Consider the following 27,361-nt stretch of genomic DNA (forward strand, 5'->3'; position numbering starts at 1 on the left):
ATACCACATTTGGTGAAGATACATTGTCAAATGTGAAAGTTTTCCATACAAGAACTTGATTCCGATCGTTCAGTTTATATGGCAGCTATGTGTTATAGTGGTCCGATATCGGCCGTTCCGACAAATGAGCAGCTTCTTGAAGAGAAAATGACGTAGGCAAAATTTCAAAAGGATATCTTAAAAACTGAGGGACTAGTTCGTATATATACAGACAGACGGACATGGCTAAATCGACTCAGCTCAACATACTGATCATTTATATATACATATACTTTATAGGGTCTCCGACGCTTCCTTCTGAGTGTTACAAACTTCGTGACAAACTCAACATACCCTGTTCAGGGTATAAAAATATAAAAATTTACTTATACATATATTTTGAACTGGTGCAAAAGTAAAAGAAATAGGTTCATGTCTTCGCTAAGTTCCTTATTACCATATAAAGGTATATCCATCTTTTTACTTGAATTTATACCGTATATTTCGGCTCTTTTGAAAGTTATTTTAAAACTCGAATTTAGACGTGCAGTAGCTGTCTTCGATTCGACTTTTCTTTGCTCGCCTCTGCTCTCTTGTTTAAAAATTCTATGCAACAACAAATTTATCGAGTTGTATTCGTACAAGAGAGTATGCACTATTTTCAGTGCCACCAGCCATGGTTTTTGCATTTTTTAGTTCAGTTTTACTATTGTGAATGGTTCAAATGACAAATGAAAAAATAAATTTCTTTCTTTCCTGAACTTTTAAAACTTTACACTCTGAGTAAATTGAAGTAATATTTAGAAAACAAAAATAAAGGGTTACTGCAACGTTTCTTAAATGCGAAAAAAATATATTCTCCTAAAGAAAGAAATATAACACTATTGCGCATGCCTCAGAAGAGATGTTAGCGCAGAGTTGCATCGCATGTGCCACCCGCATGTTGGACATCGGGTATAGTTTCTTCGATTCGTTACGTTTACGCCAACGTTTGGCGAATAAAATATGGCTAGTATAACGATAGACAAACTCTGACTTGCCACGAAAATTAATGATATACATATCCAATATATCTTCACTAAGTACTCATATCTAAGCTAAGTATAAGATCTAGTGAAAATAAAACTGGCCTTCTGGATAGTTGCTTGTGATATGTTTGGCCTGGGATTGTGTTGATGGAACACAATTCCTCTGCTACAGGTATTATCTAAAGCTGACCGATAGCTTGCTTGGCCGTTTCCGTTTGGTATTGTCGTCAGTGACCCACTGCTCACCACCATTAACCATCTGCTTCAGAAATATATCGATTTTTATGCGATTCAACAGAGCGCCGCTGATGGAAGTTCTGTTCATGAGGTTTTATTGCGTTGGCTCATGTGGCACCGAGCTTCTTTGCATGTCCGATCTTATTTAAAAGGTTTCAGAGGATTTTTCTTCAATGTTTGGCCTTTGGGTAAATGCAGTACTTACATGACGGGAGGTCGATTCATTTTTACAGAGTCTATTTTCAATTCAAACTATATAAGTTAGTTGAGCGGATCTACTCAGATAGAGACACTCGTAAAATTTCTACCATTATTACCCTTATTTAATACCGAATGCTGCTGGCAACTCTTTTCCCCACATCTGTACATTTATGGGAGCAGCAAAAGTACCACAGCTCAGCGGCAATTGATCCCTTTGGGCATTATCCTTAAGCTGATTTGCACGCAGCCAAATACTGGTGATACCTTAGAGTCTGAAAATGACTGCACTAAACGCAAATCTAAATACCGTTATGTGCGAGTATGTGGCAAATAAGGCATGCCATGTGTATGCAGAAAGCTAAGCGTTTCCAAAGCGATGGTAGCTGACTGCCTGTCTCTGCTAAACTCGACTCTGCAAAGAAAAGTGAAACATTTAGCGAAGAATAAAAATGAAACCTTTTGGAAATTTAGACTACGGCGATTGAGTTCGAGCTCGTCTCGGCAGGCGCAAATCGTTTGCATTTCGTGCAGCTTAAAAGATTCCACTTTATTTCATTGAGCAACGCCATAAAGACGCGCGAAGTGTCGAAGACGCAGCAAATGAAAAAAAACTGAAAAAAAGTGAAAAAATACAAAAACTTTCGAGTGCCGCGCTGTTGTTGTGCTGAAGTCGGCAAATGCCAAAAGTTACCCAAAGTACGCGCATAGACGTTTATTGAACCAATAATTTACTCACGTGCGCAAGTACAGAGTAGACTTCTTGCTTGTTGTTGTTGTGCTTTATTGTAAAGTTTCTTTAGCTATTATTGCTAATGTTATTGCTTTTATTGTGTGCTTGCGGTTTGTTGAGCATGTGTTGGTTAACCTTCTTGGTTGCCTCACGCCTCCACTGAGGCACATATTTACATATACAGCGGCACGCTTGTGTGTGTGTGTGCGTGTCTCAGTGCATTGGTGCGTGTTTACAAAAGATAACATTTGCGGTTATTTACTTCCATCATTATGCTTGTTAACCGGTTTATACCCGTTTTTAGACACCCAAAATGGCTAAAGGTGCACAAGCAATATTTATAATATTTTCTCCTTTATAGAAATTTATATTTATTATATTTTATTATAAGCCTCTTTATCACTTTCTATCTCGAATAATGTATGTATGTATTACATATCCTTTAGTATGCCATAACAGTGAATATCTCTTATTAATGTGTTCTTCAATTTCTTTTCATTACAGGTGAGTGACTTGTTGCCTTTATTCAACTCCATACAATCGAAGTCGGTAAGCAAATGGCGTGGTTTGAGTTCGAGTTCATCAAATAATTTATAAATTATTTGGTATGTCAAACAATGCTATGGGTGTGAGTGATGGTTAGATACCCTGTTGGTATATGTTGGGTAGTCGAAAAAGTCTTTATTTCTAATCAAACTTCAACATATTTTTTTTTTATATTTATAATGAACTTGAATGAACCAAGTATGTACCATTTTGGTAGACCACTTTTTGCCATTTTTCCGCTAGAGACATTTTTCCATCAGTGTAAAGCTTTTCTGGTTTCTCTGCGAAAAACTGCGACAAGTAATTTTTACAGGCTTCTCTTAAAGCCAACTTTGATCCATTAGGGGAGTTCTGCATTGACCGAAGCAAATGATAGTCCGATGGTGCAAGGTCAGGGCTATATGGTGGATGCATCAAAACTTTCCAGCCAAGCTCTCCCAGTTTTTGCCGAGTCATCAAAGATGTGTGTGGTCTAGTGTTGTCTTGATGGAAGACAAAGCCCTTTCCGTTGATCAGTTTTGGCCGTTTTTTTCGATTGCTTGCTTCAGATTCATTAGCTGTTGACAGTAAAATGTGGAATCAAGCATTCCACCAGGCTGGAGCAGCTCATAGTGGACGATTCCTTTCCAATCGCACCAAACACTCAGCATAACCTTTCGAAGCGTCAATCCTGTCTTTGCGACCTTTTGTTGAGCTTCACTACACTTGAACCATGATCGTTTCGCACATTAGTTTCGTATTTGATCCACTTTTCGTCTTCTCTTACCATTCGCTTCAGAAACGGTTCGATTTCCTTTCGTTTCAGCAAAGAATCGCAGATGTTAATTTGGTCCATTAAATTTTCACAGACAATTCATGTGGTGCCCAAACATCGAGCTTCTTTTTGTAGCCAGTCTTTTTCAAATGGTTCAAACCGCTTGATAATGAATGTTGAGTTCCTTTGCGACGTCATGGCTGCTTATGTGACGGCCTGGTCAATCTTTTCCATAATTTCATCGACTTTTTCAACGATAGGTCGACCAGAGCGAGGTGCATCTTTCACATAGAAATTTCCAGAACAGAAGCGAAAAAACCATTGTTGTGCGTTACGAACGACATCTATTGACAAAATATGACGAGACTTTTTCGATCCCCCAACATCTACCTATGAAAACAGATGGAATTCTTGACTATAAACACTTAACTGAGCTTATAAGTCCAAATAAGTAAAGATTCAATACAAATTTATACTAGTACATGCATATTCGACATTGCAAAGCTTTTATTAAGGAAATATCAAGATTTACTTGAAAGAATATCCCATTTTATTCATTCTCGGATTTCTTTAATGATCCCTCCACCAGAATTTTTCATAAAATTTTGTTTCTTACTACCTTTAGAACATACAAGAAGTAAGTAGAATAGAAATCGGTGCTGAGAAACTTGTGTATGGTTCAAAAATCTCTAAAATAACCTAAAAATTCGTTAGGTTTTATTGTTTAATTTAAAAGGAGATCATACGAAGTGAGATCATCGAAATTCATTCAGTTGTCTCTAACTTTGAACTATTTAGTCGATATTTTACTAGTTTAACTTTGGTAGAATTTATGCTGGCATTTGCTGCAGGGTAGCATATTTTGGCCTTCGTCATCACTTCCTTGCCCTAATCAAAAGGCATTCAAATATATGTTGGTGTTGTAGCATTTGCTAGTACTTTGTTAGTTCCTAGTTTCAGTCAAACACCTCTTCAAGTAAACTTCAAACACACATACACTTACATACATACATATTAACAACCCTAATGGTCGCCGTTTATCCAAAAACGGAACTAGAATACAATTCCGTTGCGGCGTTTCCTAATTAAAATTCATTTGATTATATAAGTGTAATTAAAACAAATGCTTGTTGTTGCTTTTATTATAGTATTTGTTATTGTCGTTGCTCCGCTCCGTCGCGCCGGTCCTTTAAAGTAATTGAGTGCAAAAGGTGTGCTCCGTATCGTCACACTCCGCGCTAATGACGTGTAAATGTCCAACAAACAGCCCCTGTAACAACAACAATAATAACAATAAATACGAAAATATGTAACGGTAAGCAGTTATGCTTGTTGTGGCCTCTTTTTGTTAGAAACTCTCTGTTTCAGCCGGTTGGAGAGTGGCGCTTCGGCCGCCTGCGCCAAATTGGAAAGTGTGTTACATTTTGAAGAAATCGCATTGAGAATTCTAAGTAGGGTTTAATGGATGCGCCAGCTGTCAGCCAACTCTGTTTGTGCAAGTGTCTGTAAAGTTTGTTTTTTGATTTGAATAACTGCGCGCAGCAGACAGGTGTGATGGGCCGTCAAAAAGTTGACTCGATTTCTAAGTTGTATTTAATTGAAATTGCTGTCATAAACAGAGCAAATGAAATTCAGCTTTAAATAAAATTTCCATTAAGCGAAAGTATTTCGAAAGCATTTGAATATTTGAATATTTAATAAATTTTCCTCTGATTTTTAATAACATTTACTGTGAATGTTGTTAAGTAGTGTTTGAGGTTATGTTCAACATAACACAATTGATATCACTTTTATACCCAGAACAGTGTATACTAAGTTTGCCACGAAGTGTCTAGCACCTAGAAGGAGACTTCGGAGACCCTATAAAGTGTATATATAGAACTGAACGAACGGTATCAAGAGCACAGAGTAACTTGACGAAATTTGGCATGAGTTACTGCCAAAGCTATAAAATAATATCCGGCGATATTGTTCAGATCGGATTACTTTATTACGTAGCTGCTTAACAGACTAATGGATCCATATTAAGTTCTTTTAAGGCATATTTTGCGTTTGTGAAGGGTATTATGTCTTCGGCACAAGAGAAGTTAAGGTTTTTTTTTGTTGTTTCCATATCCATATAATTATTCAAAATGATTAAATTTGGACGATGGGCGTGGCATCGCCCACTTTTTGAGTGAAACCCCATATCTCGGGACCCGACCAACCGATTCGACCATGGCCGTTCCACAATTTTTATATAGTCGCTTTAGCAAATTTCGGAATGTACGAGTATAAAAAAGGAGGAGCATTTATACCCCATAATTACAATACCTTATATCGCAACTTATTCCAAGAAGTTTAATAGTTTGTGATTTTTTGATTTTCTCCGATTTTTATCCCGTATTCTAATTTTTGGTGCAGAAATTATGACTTAGTGCTAAACGAACACATTTTCGGGTATTTGTTGTTGTTATTTAAAAAATGGAATTATTTATTAACTTTCAAATTATACAAAGAAGTAAGATAGAAGTTATCGATAAAGTACTTAAAAAAGTAGACAGTGAAAGTTAGCGGTCATAGCAATTTTTTTCGCAACAATGTTGCTAAAAGAGTATTATAGTTTTGTTCACATATGTCAGAGTCAGATATAGGGTTATATATACCAAAGTGAAGTAGAGTCGAAATCCGGATGTCTGTTTTTTGTTGTTTCCCGTCTGTCCGTCCGTCCGTCTGTCCGTCCGTCCGTGCAAGCTGTGACTTGAGTAAAAATTGAGATATCATGATGAAACTTGGTACACGTATTCCTTGGCTCCATAAGAAGGTTAAGTTCGAAGATGGGCAAAATGTTGCCACGCCCACAAAATCAAATTTAAGCCATAAATAAAGATAAAATGATTTAAGGGACATATTCGGAAGTAATTTTTTTGGATAAGTGGGCGTGGCCCCGCCCCCTACTAAGTTTTTTGTACATATCTCGGAAACTACTATATCTATGTCAACCAAACTCTACAGAGTCGTTTTCTTCAGGTATTTCCATATACAGTTCAAAAATGGAAGATATCGGCTAATAACCACGCCCACCCATACAAAGGTTATGTTGAAAATCACTAAAAGTGCGTTAACCGACTAACAAAAAACGTCAGAAACACTAAATTTTATATAGGCTTTTTTAAAAATTGAAAATGGGCGTTTATGGACCAAGAAGCATATCTCGGAATGATTTCAATGAAATTCGGTATATAATATTTTCTTAACACCCTGATGACAGGTACGAAATATGGGTGAAATCGGATCAAAACCACGCCTTCTTCCAATATAAAGCTATTTTGAATTCCATCTGATGCCTTCTCTGTATAATACGACTATAAACATTAGGAACCAAGTATACTTTACACAAATACGGTATTTGAAAAATATGTAAATGACGGATAATGAAATCTCGATTATCACTTTACCATGCGAGAGTATAAAACCCGAACTTAGCCCTTCCTTACTTGTTTTTTTTATTTTCATACTTTTAAAACAAAATGTTTATTTAATTAATATTATTTAATATAGTGCTTTTCAAAGCATGTTCCTTCGTATATGTAACTAAATATTATGTACATTTTATATTCAACACATTTTACGGGATTTTTGGTTCTGTTCGCGTAAAAAAAAATTAAAAATGGTTAGTTTTCCAATATTAACTAACGAATTGGTTCCGAATATAAAAAATATCGCATATAACAAAATATACGCGCAAAAAAACATTACAATAAATTTCAAATTTCAGACTTATGATTTATTCATTCATAACAACATAAAAAATACAAAACAAAAACCATATATAAAGGAGAAGAAAATAGAAAATAGGTAGATTTATTGAAAAACCCGTTGAATGCTGTTTAATCACTGTCATTATCCGTAGTGGAAATTATTCTTAGCCGCTTATTTTGATGGCCGGCACTGATATCACTAGAATTTGTACCAGAATCAATAGTAAGAACTATGGATTGATGTTCTGATTGACTTAGCATCTCCGACTGAGTTTGCACCATAAATTCAGTTAATTTTGTTTGAATGCTTCTCTTTGGACCCAATAAATGCCGATGTACATAGTTCTTTATATCTTAACATGCAGAGACTCAATTCTTTTTGAAAAATTCGTACACGTTCGGCATCAGTATCATTTGCTACAAAATAATTTTCCAATTCTGCTGCAAGTTTAAGACCAAGCAAAAAACGAAAAAGAGCAATCGCGTTAAAGTGAGAAATTCGCGTAAAAAAGGAATTTGCGCTGCAAAAATAACCGCGTTAAAGTGAAATAGCGTAAAAAGAGATCGCGTAAAAAAAGGACTGAGTGTATATAAAAATCGCATGCGAGTTTTTTCACTTGACACCTCAATCGCCAAATTACTGCTAATTTATAAACAACACTTCAAGGAGAAGCAACAGCTACCGTATTGTAGTCGGCATGTAACGAGTGCATTACGCCTTCGCTATGCTGCGATGTGCTGCCTCAAATGAGAATGAGCACAAACAATGCACACCTTCTCCACATTCAGACTTCACCGCATACAACAAACACAGCAGCATCACCGCTGTCGTGGAGAACTCTACACACTCACTACACACATGTGCTCAGCGACAGTCAATTGGAGTTTTTCAGTCGCGTTCGGTCATCGGTCAAATTGCGGGTAAGTTCGTGTTGCGGGAAAAATAGTAATAAACGCGTAAGAACTTTCTAGTAAAAGTGCTATTTAAATTATTTTGTTTAATTTAAAAGATTGAATAAGAGTTGTGCAAATTAAATGAGAACTATAATTAGGTGAAAAAGTGAAATAAGTAAGTGTTAAAAGTGTTCTAGTGAAAGCAAAAAATGTGTGTAAAATAAAGTGCATAGGTCATTGTTGTTTTCTATGATATGTTCATGTTTGTGCTTGTTAATGGTGTTAATAGCGAAATGAGTGGAAAGCGAATATTGTATATCGTTCATAAATAGTGCTATAGTGAATTAATTTCGATTTAAATATATTTCGTAAAATATGAAGTCAAGTGTTCGTTCTTACTAATGCTCGTCTATCGTCGTTCGCTAATTAACCAACAACGTCGTTCGTATAAACAAACAAAGAATAGCAGGACAGTAGTAAACTTAAAGGTGAGTACAGGGTGTTTATATAAACATTACTTTATTATTTTTAAAGAAGGTAAAAGTAAATTTTAGGAATTATTTATTTTTTTTTTAACTAATTTATTATAATATATGTATGTATATTTATATATTATAAAAAATTTGCAAAAAGAAAGCAATAAAATGTAAAAGCTTACTTTAATAAATTTGAAAAATTTTTTTAAGACGAATTTTTTACAAAGTGTCATTAAAATAATAAAATAATAATTTGTTTACTATCTTTATAAATTTAGGAAAAGCATATTGACAATTTTGATTTTTCAAAACGGTGGCAACCTTGTTACAATTTATGCTTTAATTTAAGTATATGGACAAATTAGTGTATAAACAAAACATTTTCAAACCACATTTATGTAAATTTATTTTAACCCTGTGTAAGGTTTTTATAGTAAAACTTACTAGAATATTGTTGTTTTTCGATCTAGATAGCGAAGAGCAAATTATTTTTTGTATTTACAATTTTTTTCAACATAGTAAAAATGGGGAAAGGACCCGTTGGAGGATAGGAACGGTGAACTTTTGGCGAATTTATCAAAGGGTACGGGGTGCATTGGTGGCAGTGTACACTGCCGCAGTCTCTTTCAGAGTAGTGACTATTCACACCGATAGTAAAGCAGCGAAATTAACCTTGAGTTCGTTGGCTGACGCTCAAGACTAGTAAAAGGCTGTCTAGACTCCTTATATCTTGATTCGTGTTATTTTATGCTTAGACTGTTTTGGCTGGCTGGCCATAGTTGTTTTACTGGAAACTGAGTGTAAAGCTGATGAGCTTGATCGGACAGGTACTTCAGTCTCAATAACTGTGGAATGCGGCTATAGGCTCCGTTGATTTCCTATGGTACATTACTGGACTGTTGGCCCTCAGGCCAGCTTAGCAAGCGTTGGTGAAATACCAGCAGATGTGCAGTGGCAAGTCCTGTTGGTCTAGGATAAATCCTAAGAGAACGTTTCGCTCTTAAAAAGGTCCACCCTGCGATGGTTATAAAAGTTCTAACTGGACAATTTCAGATCAGGATTCATGCAGTATGATTGAAGATCTTACCGAATGCTAGCTTCATCAGCTGTATAGAAGAATAGGCGATAGAATCATGTCAACACTTTCTCCTCGAATGATCCTAGATTTGTAAAATTCTATTGAGGTTATGTAATTTATTGAAGATTAATAAGGCATGAAGATTTCGAAAGAGAATCCACCTTAACTCCCAACTCTTTTGGCTCTACACAATCAGTCTGAACGAAATATACGTTAAAAAAGTCGGAATAGTTTTAACTTTTGAGATGCGTGCTTAAACATTGTTATAAAAAAAATTAAATACAACAAAAGACTTTCTTGTTATACCCATAAAACTCTCCAGTTGACTTGTTTAAGTAATTTCTTACAAATTTTTAATAGTTGCCATTTAATAATGTATTCAATATGGCATAAACTTGCATCCAGCGCTTGGTATGCTGCCTTTACCGCTGTGATTGTTAGGCGTAAAATCCAATTACTTACAATCGCCTACTTTGGAAAGTGTTTAACTATTCACATATGTATGTACGAATGCTTGTGTGCACTCGTTTGCCTACCGAACAGTATCGAGAGTCGAATTAATTAATGCAATAACATCCTTGTGGCCTTAGTTCAGGCCTGCAACAAATTACGCAGATTAACAAAATGTGTGTGCGCTCATTTAATCCCCGGCTATTACTTGACCATGCAACTGTAATTAATTTTTGCTTAACCATATATGAGAGTTGCCGGATTGCTATACAATTGACATGTAAAAACTTTATTTGTTTGACTTTTATGATGCGATTTTAATGCGCATAAATTAAAAACTTCTTTTTACTATTTCGTTGCATCTTATTGAATGTTAAGCTTTTTGGAGTAACTTTGAACTCATAAAATGTTAAACTCCTTTTTCAATACTTAGAGTTAAGCGTTTGGCAAACCCTTTTCTCCGAACAGTTTTCAGTGCACGAAGTTCTGATTTCAATATGTAGATATGAAATAGATTCCGTTTCTTTAGTGTAATGTGCTCAACATATTGCTGAGTTCTGTACTTCGGAGGTCTCGTGTTCACGTCGGGCTCACCTTAATCAAAGGAAACTTTATAATTTCAAGTGCCAGAGTTTTGATGTTGTAAATATTGTTTGGATTTATAAAAATCTAGATTTTGTACACTATCTGTTGATGTCAACATATTGTCCGAAGTTGACAAATCGGTTTCTTTTAGATTTTAATCAAGTTCAGTTACTAAAAGGCTTTTGCCGACGATACTTAGTATTTTCTAAAACTCGATTCCGCACCTCAGTTGTCATGCGTCGACAAAGACGGAATCAGTTGTATAATCAAGGCCCCGCCCTAAATCTAAACACTATCCAAAAGGCTAATGTTCTAAGCATACTGTTAAATGTATGCTTTTAATAAAAATTATCTCCCAAAATGGCGCTAATCCCTTATGTTTTTTTGTTTCTGAGGTTCAGATTTTAATAAAACACAGATCAGCTACTAAGAGCTTTTGTCAAAGACACGTATGTAGTATTCGCAGTTGTCGTGCCTCGAAAGAGACTTAATGATGTTTCCAGAAGTCTCATTCGAAAATTCTTGTCTGTTGAAGAGAAGTCTTTAATGTATGTGTTATGCTTATGACTGGTTTCACAGTCCAGGGGGCATTAGAGTATTGGAGATTAACATGTGCTGAGAGGCGAGGCTTTTTAGACTCATGATTTCATTAATAGTTTGGTTGTATCGGGAGGCTGCTAAGGTACTTAACCTCAAAGGAGTGCACCAAAACCATCGATTTCCATTTCTTGTTTCCCCAGAAATTTCAACCCATTGCTTGTTGACAATTTACTGAATCCAACGACCCCAAACAAATATTCCATTTTATTTCATCCATTCTTATATTATATTCTACCAACCTTTTAGATAGCAAAACCATGTTAAAAAATTCTTATTATAACACCTACCTTCAAGTAGTACATACATAAGTCGATATACTATATGTAGTTGTAGCAATATATTTACGGTCCATTTCTTATGTAGTATGTACTTAGGCTCAACTTGTTCTTTTACTGTATTTATTTGAAGTCATCGGATGAACTGGAACACTCGTTAATATTTGACTCATCTCGTGTTTTAAGCCCATCTAGCCAGACTTGACCCAAACCCTATCTCTTTGGAAGAACAAGAATATTTCGTCTTCTATATATTCGCTCTGGGTCATATACTTGGCTTAGGCCGGGCCTTTGAATAGAATTAGCAGCATATTTTGTTCAAAGTGGTTCTAAATTTAGATGTAGTTGCTTATACAACCTCTGATCTATTCTTTTTTACCAGCCCAGAAAAAAGTAAATATCATCTTTCAACAGGTCTTCAATTTTGTGCCACATATTCGATATATAAGATATTTAACTTGATTCACGTCAATTGAATCTGTCTTGCTAAAAAAATATGGCAATCTATTTCACAAAGCACGCTTCTTTCGAACACATGTTCCATATAGTTCGAGCTCTCACATTAGACGCAGTATGATCGAGGGTCGGCAGTGGTTTGAAATTTGGCAACACTTTTTCGGGGTTCATGCTGTTCGAATGTGCGTAGAATACGCAAATAAATGATGCAAAGTGTGTTTATCCTTGGAAAAACTGATATGTGAGGTTATGTTAACGCAATATTTTCCCTCCATACAATTTTGTTATTACTATTTAGTTGAAGCGTGCGTCTCTCTGAGCTGAAATGCGAATGAAACATCATCATTGCGTGTAAAGTTTTTCAATTAAATAACATTTGCAGGTAAGCAGAGCAACGGAACTTTGCTTGTTTGTAAATATTTGCTTTGTCAGTCGAAACTATGCCACATTTTCTACACCAACCAGTTTGGCTTGTAATGCAACGTAAGCGAAGTTGCTCGCACTTTTCGCTTGGAACAATTTAAAAAAATCCTTCTTTTTAAACTTTCACACTACTTTTGGCGCTCCACTCCGCTCGTCCTGTTGCGTGCTGTGTATGTGTGTGTGCGATGTTGCACGCAATTGGAGCATAAAAATAATTGCTCGCTGCACTTTATTTGATACTTGCCTGCCGACTGCCAAATAGACAGCTGGATTGAGGAGCCAACAGACAGTTAACCAACGGCGCGGCGCCCCGACTCGTCGGAGTAACTCGGCAGTAGGTGCGGGCCATTCGCTTACTCAGCGCTTTCTCGCTTGAGTGTCGGATCGTAGTAGCAATTAAAAGTTTGTTGTAAGCAAACTTTTCGTATTCCGTATTGAGCGAGTGCAAGTGACACGAGCGTGCACTCAAATGCAAAACTACTTCAACTTACATGTGCCGATATATCTCTCTATATACATATGTACATATATGGATGTATGACGTTTAGCTTACCAGTTTATGACAGTTATACTACTGCATGTGAAGTTGAACTCTCTATGCGTTCTGGTATGGTTATTAGCAGTTTGATTGAAAGGCAATGAATGTCAAGGTTGTGCGACACTTCATTGCACTTGAGTAAGAAGTTTCGGAGAATGTATGTGGGGACTCATATATAAGAACTGTGTGCTATAAATGAATTCTGAAAATTGCTTAAGCGTACACTTATTGTTCAACTTTTAATTTTCTAAAGAGAGATAAAGTAGACGTTAATAAAAGGGTTAATTAATAATCTTTAATGGCGATCTAAGCTCTTGTCGAAGTCTCTTCGACTTCCAAAAAGCTTTTAGTTGGACCAAGAAGCATATGTAGATGACTTTTTGAATTAGTGTTGTCTGTTGTTATTTCTCAGATTTTCTTCTTAGCTCATAATAACTCGAAAAGGACTCGGTCATAATTTCTTCACTTCAGAGTCCCAAAACCGGCCGCTATATGTAAATGCCTACGCGTTAAATAAAAGACATATAAGCATATATTTAGGCAATTTTTTGGGTAGGTTAGGTTAAGTTGTAGAACTGATCCAAAATCGTAGGATCTCACTTGGACAGATATTCCAAAAACTAATGAAATACACCAGTTCCACATAGATTGACGCAACGTTTTGAGCAACTTCTCTAAGTTTGCTGAAGTGTGTCTACTGATATATTTCTATCTCAGTCTGTCAAAAGCCTGGCAATAGAAAAAAAGTTACAATATGATTCCACCTCACTTTCCAAAGAGCGTCCGACTAAATATCTAGGTCCACCGCGTGTAAACCTATTGTACAGTGTCCAATCAGAACACCTACATTTTTAAGTCAGTGAAGTATACTATTTCTTTTTTCTTTAGGTTTCTTCCGAGTTGATATTACTTGCAAATTTTAGCAGTGGTAATTAATTCTTCCGATTTAGTGTCAAAAATATAGGCTGCTATAAGTACTGATTAATACGGATTGACCTTCCAACTTATAATAAGTTGTACTTTTTCTTAGAACATTTCTCTGGAATATATTTATGCCTACAATTTTTCTGATGGCTTGGCCGAGCATCTTCTCCTATTATAGAGTAACTCCATTGAACATAGTTATTCCTGAAACAAGTGCGAACTAATCTTTCTATATATGAGACGTTTTTGAGTCCATTTTTAGCAGATATTTTCTGCTCCATATAAAAGTCGAAAATTTCCAGCGTACATTGTTTCCGAGCTTCTTTCTATATAAAAGTTTTTCTCGTGTCCGAAAGACACTGGGGTTTGGGAAGGAAAAAGAGCGACAGTCGGAATAGGGATCATTTCGTTACCAAATTTAGGTAATTCTGCGATTTTCTGGGTTTGGTCTTGGGTTCAAATTATTATAATTATTAATTCTATTTTTAAGGTTTTAGCATAGCTGGGAATATATGATTTAAATCAAATTTGCACCGTTTTATTCACCAGCTTGTTGTCAATTTGAACTAATTTAATAATGCTACTCACATAGGAGCCCTCGTTCCTTTTGATAAAAGCTGGGATGGTCGATTTTCACAAAAGTACTATTGAGGTGAATTTTTCGCCAATAAATCATTTGCCATAGGCAGGAAGAGCGAGTAATTACTTGGTGCCAGGTCGGACTAGAAGTTGAATGCACAAGAACTCGTAGTTTCTGGTGCGACACTATCGATATGTGTTGCCTAAAATTGCCCTGATAACATGCAATTCCTCTGCCATTGGCCAAACTGACTACTTCTGTGCGATTGCTGACTTCAGACGGTTCAATTGATGACAATGCAGGTCCGAATTGAGAGTTTGGCCGTAGCTAAGCAGTTTATACCAGATTATTTCCTGCGAATCCCAGCAAATACATAGCAAAGCCTTCCTGACCGCTCATTACAGCTTAGCCACCATTTGAATCGGCTCACCGGGATTTGACCAAGACCGTTTTCGCTTGACTTGCCGCAAGTAACCCACTTTTCATCACCAGTGAACATCCGCTTCAGAAACGGATTGATTTTCTTGCGGCTCTGCAGCCATTTGCAGATGGAAACTCGGTCAATGAGTTCTTTTTTGGCGTTAACTTGTGTGTCATCCATACATGGAGCTCCTTTTTGTTTTCTGCCATATTTGAATAAGTCCAAATAGTCTTTTTTGCAATGTTTAACTCTTGGCAATCGGAACAGTGTCCTTAAATGATGGCCGGACTCGACAATTTTCATTGCTTTATCGATATTATCAACAATTTTCTTTCTAGAGCATGTTGGTCTACAATTATTTTCTTCCAAAAGTTTTCAACATTGCACTCATTTATGACGTAAATTGCATTAGAGCCTTCACACGAGGAGTTTCAGAACTCATTGTAATATCAAAGCCTGCTGCCTACTATTATTCATTTTTTACTTAAGCTCCTTTTATATATAGCCAGAAAAATCCAAGCGTATCAATTTTGCTCCCAACATTGACTAAAATTATTCGAATGCTCTGTGCATTTAATAAACTTCGATAAATATATAAACGCATAAATTAATTAACTAATTATTTCAAACCATTTATACATACTTACGTTCATAATTTGTAGGCATTGATCCAATGTACCATATCTATCTATAAACAGGTAGAATGTGACACAAAGCGTAATTATGACACTACTGCTAATTAATAACGGTGTGGCTGGTTGTTTTACTTTGAAAATCTCATTAACTGATTTTATCATTCGTGGCCCGATTGGTTTGACCATATTGTCTTTGCCGCCAAAGCTAACAAATTGCAGCAAATTACAACAAATTCATAAGCCCACAATAATGGCCGAGAGAGCATAATAAGTAGTAGTGCTATTAGCGTGTTGTTGGCATTTGCTAACGGTATGCGTGTGTTTTGCAAGAATTCGCATGCCAAAAACCCAGCAAACATATCTTCCATTAATTATTTATAAAAAAAATTTGCCTAAATGGCTTTTGATAGTTCGATATTCGAAAAAATACACCTTATGAAAAACTAAGAAATGTTTATGAAGTGGAATATGTATTTTTAGAATTTTTAAAGTCCAAATTTTACCTGCGCAGTGTTGCCACTTGGTAAGAAAAATTAATTTAATAAAATTCATAATAATAAATTAAAGATTTAAGAGCGGGCAACGATGTTTTAGGTAAAAAATGTTCGGCAAGAGTTGCCACCTGTTTGAAAATTTAAAATTTTATTCCACAAAAAGCGTGATGGACTACTATTTTGAAGTGAATAAGGATTTAAAGGTGCGCAACGATGTTTGAAGTAGAAAATATTCAAAACGAGTTGCCACCTGTTTGAAAATTTAAAATTTTATTCCACAAAAAGCTTGATGGCCTGCTATTTTGAAGTGAATAATGATTTAAAGGTCAGCAACGATGTTTTAAGTAAAAACTATTCAAAAAGAGTTGCCACCTGTTTGAATATTGGAAATTTTCTTCCATGAAAACCTTGATGGACTACTATTTTTAAGTGAATTATTTGGTAAAACAAAGGAGGAAATATTAAATATTATTAAAAATGATAGCTATCTTAATTTGACGGTACGTTTTTCTTTACGAGCTTTTCTTGCAAAATATTTATTTGATCGTACCTCTTGAGACATCAGTATAATAAAAAAGAGAAAAAACCTGTCAATATGGTTGATTGGGTTGCTTCATATCTTGTTTGTGTGTATGCTTTTGACACTTAAGCCGCTTGTGGCGACTTCTTTGCCTATACACTAGTTGCGTCTTGTGGTCTCTTTGCATAAACACACCTGCATACTCGTACTTGTACATTCCGCCCACTGGCGATATCTTTTGTGTGTCACTAATATCTACTTAGCTAATAGGTATTGCTAAAGTTCAGCTATGTAACTGATATCCACGGTTCGGCGGTTGCGGCTATTAGGCGCAAATTGATTAGGTGAGTCAATAAAAAGCCAAATTTATCTAGGATCAAATGCATTTATTAAATTAGTCCGTGTGTTTAAGCTTGATAAATATTCCTTTTAAATAAGTAAAGCAAGAATTTAATGGAATCTCATTTGTTGCATCGTCTTTCCCTGGCGCCTCACTGTTTTAATAGCAGCTCTTGAATCGAAATTACCTTCGTCCAACTTTTTTTTACATTCGACTTTTGTTTGTCTAGTTTAAAACTAAATTAAAATTATTCTAACCTTGTCTAAAATATTGTAGAAACCATGTGTTGAGAGTTAAACAAACTTTTAACAATATAGCTCGTACAGTCGAGTCTACAGAACACAAACGAAATCCTACTTATATCAGTCCCAAGGACTAAGATAAGATAGATTGACGAGGATTGCACCGCGACCTTAGGTCTATTATGCCCTCTCCTAAATCACAAAGACTTATCAAGCTCCAGCATATTGGTAAAGTCCAATATATTGCTAGGTACTGGGGAGGCGATGTGATCCCTATTTAGAAACATGCATCCCAGGGCCTTTATAATGTGACTGCAAACTGCTATGCAGTCAATTAGTAAGTGTTCTGGAGTTTCAGAATCGACAATTTAAGCAAGAAGCTAGATCCATGTTGCAAAAGTGCTTCTTCAGCAGTGGCCAGTGTAGGCCACAAATTCAGGACCTGAATTTGTCTCTAGGAAGGTTGATAACATGTTTAAGCCTGCCGAGGTTATTACCCTCCATAAGCAACTTAGCATGGCGCATTCCTTGGAGTTGTTGCCAATACTTCTCCCTGCCTACTCCTTTTTCCCTGCGGCCCTTGGTTACGTTCCGCTGGCTATTCAGCCGTTCACTTCACTCCTGTAGCAGTAGTGATTTGATCTCATAGGCAGAGATTGATTTAAGTGCCACTTGACTATCGCTAAGTATGGTTATATCTTCGTTGCGATAGTTGCCTTGGAGGTTTATCTCTATCCAACGACTTACGGCAAAGACGTGAAAAATGCTTGGAAAGCTCCCCAAAGGTATGGAAAGTTTTATGCGTGATCCTGCAACTCTTGCACCAATTACCTTCGACGTTTTCGAGCCGTCCGTCCGTAAGCAGTAGCTCGAAAGTGGAATCATTCCATTCAGACTTGTTGCTAAGGGTAACCTTGAACTTCTTGGTAAAGCTTACCCTTTTGGTAATGCTGTCCCTTGGGAGAAGAGCCAATGGTATTACACCACTTAACTCTTTCATCCGCTGGGAACTGTAAATAATTAAAAACTAGTTTCAGAAATTTTGATAAAGCGTGCTACTTTCCCTAGTTCCTTCGACATCTAAAACTCATAATTTTTACAATTTTACTGGCTTTTTTTAATACCTTAATCAAAATCTTATCATTACATTTGTACTTACCTTTACTCCAAAAATATGTTTTACTAGAATTGTAATACAAAACTTTTATTTTGTGATAAGAAAGCTTTCGAATTAGCCGGCAGAGGGCGTCTAAACATGGCTACAAAAAGAGAGAGTGATGTTTAAAGGATAACGATTTCTTGGATACAAACTCTTATACGCTTGTTTTTAAGAGAGACATTGAGAATTGTTGAAAACTGCTATGAGAAAGAGAGTACACACTCCACACAATTAATTGCCGAAAAAGGTAAAATGGTAAATGGAGAGGAGAATAAAAATTATATAGATAATTGTTATGTGTTTACTTTTTGCATACGTTAGCCACAATCACAAGGTAGTTCTTTCTCGTTTGCCGCCAGCACACTCTCTTGTTCATTGTTCTTAGTTCCGGCAATATTGCACTCTTACTACCAATTGCGCTCTTGCTGTCAGCCATTTTCACCACGGCTGGGTTGAATAAAATTTATGTTGCCAATAGTAACATCCTTCATGCCGGATGCTGGCGCTCACTTGCCCGCAAACTCGTTGTTCGTGAGTAGTTTTGCGAGAGAGTGTCCAGCATAGTAATTCGTGCGTACGCTTCAGCTCTCACATTACGTTCCGCTTAAAGGCTTTGTGCTACGCCTGGCATCGTTCGCCAATTGCTCGTTCCTTTGGTGCCGGAGAGCAAAGCATCCGTCCGTGCTATGCGCCAGACGAATTGGTGAAATTGCCGACTGGCAATGACAACGTCTTCTATTTAACATCAAGGGATAAATCCCGAAATTGCTCAGTCTGTTTTTGTATACGGGCGTTAAATGGTCGTTGAGCGGCGGAAGTGCGTCGGCTGGTTTCTTTCTACTTTATTTTTGTTGGCAATTTACAAGTGAATTTGTTTTGCAGAGCAAATCCAAAGTGCTACGGTCGGTAATTGCTATAAATTTCAACAACGAAAAAAGAAAAATGAAAAAGGAAAATATCAATTGTGTTTGTGTGTGTATGTACACAGTGAGAAAGTGAAGACCGTTGCAAAGAAAATACATTTGCAGAAAGTCTAAATTAAAAGTGCACACTGCCCTCGGGCCCCAGCTCTTCGCAAGTAAGAAAAGGTTGCTAATAAAATAGATAAATGTGCGCAAGTCGATAAAGACAACATACTTTAGCGGAACTGGTGCCCCAGCCCCCCACTAGCCACGCTACTAAGTATCTAGCAACTAGCTGGCTTTATACAAGCAACTGCCTGTGGCTGCCGACTTGCGCCACGGTGCCTTGGTTAGGTCGCCCCGCTATAAAGATAAGAATCTCATATCCTTTGAAGTTTTATTGCGCGGCGCGGCAAAGTGAAAATGAAATAGACGCCAGCGCCGCAACAATAAATAGCCGAACAACAACTTGATTAGGCGCAATACAAGAATGCGTGCGAAAATACAAAAATAACAAACGGAAAGAAACCTAAAAATAAATGAGTTAAAGAATATTTAAGGGAAATTGAAAGTGAGCACTTTCGGAGACCAGAGTAAAAGAAAATCGCAAAATCTGCGATGTGTTTGCGAAGGCAAAGCTTTGTGTGTGTGCGTGTGTGTGTAGCTTTAGTTTAATATAGTAACAACAACTAAGTAAGCAGCAACAAATATGTGTGTATGTGTGTTAACTCAGTGAAACTAAAGAAATTGCAAGCGACAACAACAATGCTTTTGGGAAATCAAAGGCGCAGCTGTTGTTATCTTAAGTGCACTAAAACACAACAGAGAGGAATTATAATAAAAATAAAAGAACATTTAAGCAAAAAGGTAAACAGAAAGGGTGAAACAAAACGAATTTTGCAAAACGCATAAAACGGAAGTACAAAAAAAAAAAAAAATATATAAATATATAATATGATTTCTTGTGGTGAAAAAACGAAAGTAAAAACACTATTTAAATGTAAAGCGCGATCCATTTCGAGGTTCCCAACATTTTTAAAGAAAAAAACATAGAAACTTCAAAAAAAAAAAAAGTTAATTTCAAGCACAATTTAGAGTTCTCAATTTAAAAATCTACTTAAATAAAAACATTTATTAAAATGGCGACGATACCTTAACATTTTGCTGCTCAAACAGAATAGCTCATTTTTGAAGAAAAAGTCAAAAATATATAAAGGTTAACCGAAATATTCGAATTGAAAAATAGGTCATATGCAACAAAAAAAAAAAAAATTAATAAATAAATAAAACAAAATTAATAATAAACAATAATATAAACATAAAAACTTTTTATATTATTTTCAATAATTTATTAGATGTTATTTTTTTTTTAATTAAATAGAAAAATTTATAATACTTTTAATAATTTATCAGATTTTGTTTTTTTAAATTAAATATTTTTTTTTACAACTTGCTTTATTTTGCTAATTTTTATGATATTATATTCCTTATATAAATTTTAAAATATTAAAAAATATATATTTTATTCTTTGCACCCAAAAATTGAGCATCCCGTTTATACAAACTTAATTACACCGGTCAACAATTTTTTTGTTTTGGGTTTCTGTTCTCATGCTCAAATTCTGTTTTTAGATTTTGCAATACAAGTAAATTGTTGTATTTAGCTCTTCTAGATTGCCTTTGCCTAATATGAATAGGCCTGATTAAACTTAAAATATTCTATTTTAAAGCGTAAGTTCGTGTTATCTCATATTTCTGATAAACAAACAAATACAATAAATATATAACAAATGCAAATAAAGAAAAAAATCTTATATTATTATTAAAATTATAAAAGCATATCGAAATCAAATATTTTTGCCGAAAATTTAAAAATTACGCTTGTTTTTCTAAAAGCAAACTTTAATCAAAGCAAAAAAATCTTTCCTTATTTTTGATGCAAAAGAAACTGAATGTCAACATACAGCAGTCAAACCCAAAAATCGTGTTGATCCATATAATATGCAAATGATTTCTTAAATATATTAAATTTTTGTTTTTTATTCTACGTTTAAAAAAAAATTGGTATTACAAATAATTGAAAAGCATTCTACTTCAAGTTTTGATTCCCAATTTTTGCAAATATAAAATATTAGTACAGTGACTTTCGATTCAATTCATATCAAACTTTATTACTTCTAAATTGTATTATTTATTTAGAATGGTTCTAAAAAAAATTAAATATCAAAAAGAAAAATAACAAATACAAAAAAATAATATTAATCAAAAATATATATAAAAGAAAAAACAAAATAATACAAAAATATTAACAAATTGAAGGATAAAAAAGGTAAATTATAACGAAAGAGATATAAAAAATACATATATAAAATAAATAAGAAAAAAATAAAATAACAAACACAAAAATACAAAAAAAAAACATAATTACAAATTCAAAAAAGAAAAAAGATATATATTAAAAATAAGAACAGATCTATGTATAAATCACAATATAAAATATATGAAAAAAATGAAATAAAATACATACATAAAAATGTAAAAAAAATAATAATGAAAAATTTTAATAATATAATAAGAATAGTTAAAAAAATAGCAAAATATAAAATAAATAGGAAAAAAATAAAAACTCCAAAAAAGATGTAATTAAAAAAAATATTAATAATAGCAAATTTAAATAAAAAAATAAAATGAAACAATTAATTTTAATAAATTAAAAAAAAAAAACGAAAGAGATAACAAAATTGTGAAATAACTAAGAAAAAAATTACAAACAAAAATAAAAAATTGTGGTAGTGATACATTTTCAATTCAAAATGTGAATAAATATAAATTGCAACTAAAATGAAATAGCTACAAAAATATTACTTCGAATTTGAATGACTGGAAGTTAAACAAACACTCTTGTAGGGGAAAAGGCTTACATAAATATTACGTTCAAAACAATTGTTTTATACTTTTGCGATTACTGTTTTTTTTTTAAGTCAACCATAAAAAAACTTTCAAAAATTTTAAGTATTTCTTACATTTTTATTTAAGTTTTGAATTAAAGTTTGATTGTGACTTATTTATTATATTACAAAAAAATATTGTTTTTTGTGTGCTCGTGCAAAATAAATGTGTTGGTTATATTTGATTTAGAAAAAAAAAGAATTGTTGCAAAACACAAAAAAAAAAACAAATAAATATAATCATTAAAACCAAGAAAAACACAGTTAACGAAACACATTTCTAAAACGGTTGACTAAAAATATATATAAGTATAAAAAACTGCATTCTAATTGCAACAAATAAAGAAAAATAATAAAAATTAATCTCACAAATAAGACTCAAAAACTAAAATAATAAATAAAAACAAAAATAATTCAAAAAAGTGCATTTCCTTCGGAGAAATTCGAAACACTTTTCAACGAAGTCATTTTAAGCCATTTTGCACACCCGTTCGTGGTTTTCTATGGCACATTTTTGTAAATGCACAAAAAATAATATACTTACATAAGTATAAGTGCACACACTTCGGACAACATATATCGTCTCTTAACCATTTGTATATTTTAAAGTGTGCTTGTGTGTGCGCCAAAAAAATGTCCTCAATTAAATAATTTCGACAATATGCTATGTTTTTAATTGAAAGTGGAAAAACCGACAAAAAATATCATATAAAAACCAATATATTTAACATTTGAATATATGTGAATATTTCTGAAAATTTGCGAAATTTTGCCGATGATTTGTCTTTTTGTTTTTATCTTTTATTTATGAAATATATTATGTGCTTTTTTCGAAACATATTCAAACATTTTCTTTTTTACTTTTTTATACAAAAATTACACATTATTTCAATGAAACAAAGATATCTCATGTGATAAACATAAGAGGCATAAAATTGTTGAGACTTATTTGGTTTGGTGATTATAAACGGGTTGTGTCGGTATGGAAAGTGCTTACTCTTACGTAAGAAGTACTACTATGAGCAAAAATTAGTAAGACTTTGTTCATAAACTTAAACTTCTTAATTTATTCTTCAAATTCTATGTCGGCTCCCTGAAAGTAATTCCCTTGAGGTAATTACCCTTGGCCGGAATACACTTGTGCCAACGTTTTTTCCAATCTTCGAAACAGTTCGTGAAGCCTATTTCCGGAATAGCCTTCAACACGCGTAGCAATTCACGTTTAATGTATTCAATTGACTCAAAACACTTTCCACGGAACGGGTCTTTTCCAAAATTTTGAACGTTTTGGTACAAAAAATTTTATTCGGCCGCCAAATTTAATGGAACTTCTTTGTTGAATAATTTCAATCATTGAAAAAATCGCCCAATGCACTTATATTCTTCAGAAAGACAAGCCTATACTAAACACGAATGACTATTTTGATGTAACATTTAGCACAGATGTCACTGAGAGTCATACGCACGAAGAAAAAAAATATTTCGACGAATGAGTTTTCGAGCGGAATTTAAATTAAAAGGTCTTACTATTTTTTGCCCATAGCAGTATTGGTTTTTGGTTTTTTCAGAATTTGTTATGTAAACTTTAAGGATTGTGTGTTATTTACAATCTCGTATACAGCTATAACTCAAAAAAATTCATTTTCATTGTGTAAATCTTTGAAAATAAAGAGAAAAATGGCTGATTTTGACTTTATCGGCTCAAGCTTACATAATTGAATCGTCATCATCCACCAAATTAAGAAATTTCATGACGGATAGTTACAAATTGAAAAAACACGAAAACCTTCAAAAAAAAAAATATTTAAAACAACGCACAGTATGAAGCGTCCTAGCTGGTTTGGATGTCATACTACTAAAATTACTATGAAAGTATTCCAGAAATAAAAAAAAACAGATTTTCCCCAAAATCATATTCTGGAAAGGTTTAGCTCTAAAAATATTACGCAAATATTTATTTTAATGTATTTTTTTTACACGATAATATTGTTTTTTTTTTTTGCAAATCTGTACTAAATTTGTCTCATGAGTATCGTATGACTTAAGGTAAACAATTTTATACATTTCTTTAGTGGCATCACAGTCATTAGAACTCCTTGAAATCGAAGTATTGAACTTTTAAATATTTTCCACAATTACTTTAAAATATTTTCGCTTTCCGAAACAATTTTGTAAAGTGGCATATTAGTGGCTGGGTTGCAGGTGAGACCAAAGAGTTGATCATGGTTCATATCGGGTATAATATGAAAATTAATACTACATCTATGCAGAAGCAGAAAAAACACTGTATTACTGTTTAGACCAAAACTAACAACTGCCTAATTAGTCTCTCAGTTTTTGAGATATTGGTATAAAATTTTACCCGTATGTTTTTCTTCTCTAGAAGTTGGTTATTTTATACACAAATTGCTCGTTCCCCACAAGTAAATGTTAGGATAGTAATCGATCGGCCTAAAACGTGAACTTATCTACTCACCGAAGTGTTCTCTCAATAAATCCTTTGATTAATGCGATCTTTATGAAATGGCGTCGTGTTGTTGAAACCGATGCCGCGATCACGATCTTCAGTTTCAGGCATCAAATAGTTGGTTATCATGGCGCCTCAACGGTCATCATTGACGGGTTCGTTTCACCGGCATCATTTTTGAAGAAATATGGACTGACCGGCTCACAAACTACACCAAAACGAAGTTTTTTCTTGATGAATGAATTCGTCCTAAATGCGGCAATTTTCGTTGTTTACATACCCATTGAGCCAGAAATGGACTTCACCGCTGAACAAAATTTGCTTCGGAAACGTCGAATCTCTTTTGAACTTTTCAAGAGCTCGTAGCGATGTTACTTGGGAAGGTCAAGTGGCCTCAGTTCTTGCAAAAACTTGCTATAACTTGCATAAATATTTTGTACGCTTTCAATTTAAAATCTCGACGTAAAATGCGCTAAGTCGTTCCATATGTCAGTTTGAGTTGCTAGGAACGGCGCCTAATCGACTCTCCACGGTCTTCACGCATACTTTCAGCTACGGCCGCTATATTTTTTTACTGTCTGCTGGACGTGGTCTATTCGGTCGAATATTATCCAATAATATGCTGGGTCTCAAGATACATAGGTGATGGTGTTGCGAATAGTACGCTCAGTAGGTCGATCATGTTGAACTGGCTAGGAATAGAAAAGACAAAAACTTCTAATTAAAATTTCTTGGTAAATATGTAAAAGCCAACGTTGCTTAGTATGAAAAAGCAGAAGTTTTATTCTGACGTACTCCATTTGAGGTTATCTCCTGTTTTTAGGTTAGAAATAACTTTTTCACAATTTTGTTACCAATCCTAAATATTTATAAAACAATGGTGCGAATAACTATATACAAACCTTTTCAGAATAACTACTTTTAATTAGATTAACTTTTTCTTATCTGCTACAAACCCGCTTCCCTTCAAAATCAGTATTTAACCTCCGAACTCCAACACACGCAAGTATCTCTACCTTGTGGGTAGAGAAAGAAAAATAAAAAACGCAGTTCACCCAGAAAAATCAAGTCAAATAGCGAATCAATGTTAAAATTGGCGTGAAAAATGTTAAATTCAAATAAGTGACCAGCAATTCGTCCGTCAAGCGAAAAATGAATTACGCAGCGTTGCCACGTTCGAAACCAAGCGACACTAAATCGCATAATACACAAAGGTATAAATCAAATGAAAAGCAACAACAACAATAATAGAATGGAAAGAGACATAAAAAGAATGTCCTTGAAAAAATGTGTGGAGTAGTAATAAAGCGAAGAGGAAGGATTGGGCGTGGCAATGGAAATTACGACTGACAAAAATCACTGACGTGCTGTGGCATTTAAATTTTGCTTATCGTGGAAAAAAGATGATAAAAAACGTGAAGACATAACAGCCAGCCAGTGGAGCAAACGCAAATGAATCATTTGAGTACACGATTGAGCCATTGAAGCACCCGTTCAAAGCGTAACGATTGCGAGCAGACAAAACAAAGCGTGAAAAAATCGAATTATATGAAAAAGGAAGTACAATGAGCGAAGAAAGCGAAAAAGTACAACGCTTAGTAACGGCGAAAAATCATAACGGAGAATTGAGCTGTTAAAAAGTGAGAACCGCTATCTTTATTAAAAGGAAAATGAAAGAAATTTGTATATTTATTGCCGTCGAGTGCAGGCATTTTCGCCTTGAGTGCCACTCCGCCGTGACATTAACGACGAAAGAACGACGATGAAGACAGCCATTGACAGCTCAGCGGCGAAGTGACACAATGCAGAGTCTCGCACTCGGCAGTGTTTAGCATTGCGATAATAATTATGACCGAAATAATCATTACTTTATTGATGATCATTTTTTGTGCGATAAAAACAAAAAACTGAAAAAATCAGAGACGACTCTTCACCAACGCCACTGACAGCCGCGCCACTTCAACGCTGACAAACATCGATTTGGCGAAAATATTCAAAATGCCAAGCACATGAACGCCAAAAACAACTGTAAAAACAAGCTTAAATGGTTTTTTGGGGGAGTGAGTTGAGCAGTAATGCGCAAGAGAAAGCAAAGTGAGCGCGGGGGCTGCAAACCCGCACGACGCTGCTGACAACTTCCAAGCGGCGTCTGATGTGCGTGATGGACCACACTTGGCTCATGCTTAGTTGTTGCTGTTGCTGTTAGCATAGTCGGGATTTGTTACTGATGACTCGACTGACTGTCATCCGCTGTGTTCAGCAGTCTGCCTGACATGAGCACGTCAAATTACTTTTTTGCCTCTTCTGCCGTATTTCTTCAATTTTCTCCACTCCCTACATTCCTCGCACGCGCCGCTGAAGTGGTAGTCCGATTCGGGGAGTAGGCGTGCACATAATTCCGATTTTCGACATTCGCTTTTTTTATGCATTCACATCCTGTTCTATCCATTATAATTTATGATTATTACTTGTGTATTATTTGCTCATCAGCATAATTTGCACGAGCAGCGCACGAGCGGTTCCCCTCTCGCCACAAAACCGCTAGCCGCCAGCTTTTTTTATGCGTCCTAACCATAGTGCACGCACACTAACACAACTCTATTATGCACACTCATACCTATTTTTTTGTCTGCGGGTATGTGCTTCTTCTAGATCTCTGCTCTTCCAAGCGCCCCTTTCCATTTGCTATTTGCTACAACGTTGTGCTCGGCATTCTCAATTGATGTCAGGCAATAAAAT

At 34.8% G+C, this 27,361-nt stretch overlaps 2 protein-coding genes across 4 annotated transcripts in view; both read left to right on the plus strand.

Annotated features, from left to right (window-relative positions):
• LOC126759799 (neurobeachin) overlaps positions 1–27,361 on the plus strand; it is a 624,909-nt gene that overhangs the window by 339,335 nt on the left and 258,213 nt on the right. The gene's annotated exons all lie outside the window — the stretch shown is intronic.
• LOC126759801 (probable serine/threonine-protein kinase dyrk2) overlaps positions 19,012–27,361 on the plus strand; it is a 43,087-nt gene continuing 34,737 nt past the window's right edge. The window contains exon 1 of the mRNA XM_050474923.1: positions 19,012–19,207. The gene's annotated coding sequence lies outside the window, so the exon portion shown is untranslated. The remainder of the gene's footprint in view (positions 19,208–27,361) is intronic.

Source organism: Bactrocera neohumeralis, chromosome 5 (genome assembly GCF_024586455.1).
Source record: "Bactrocera neohumeralis isolate Rockhampton chromosome 5, APGP_CSIRO_Bneo_wtdbg2-racon-allhic-juicebox.fasta_v2, whole genome shotgun sequence".
Taxonomy (NCBI): Eukaryota; Metazoa; Arthropoda; class Insecta; order Diptera; family Tephritidae; genus Bactrocera; species Bactrocera neohumeralis.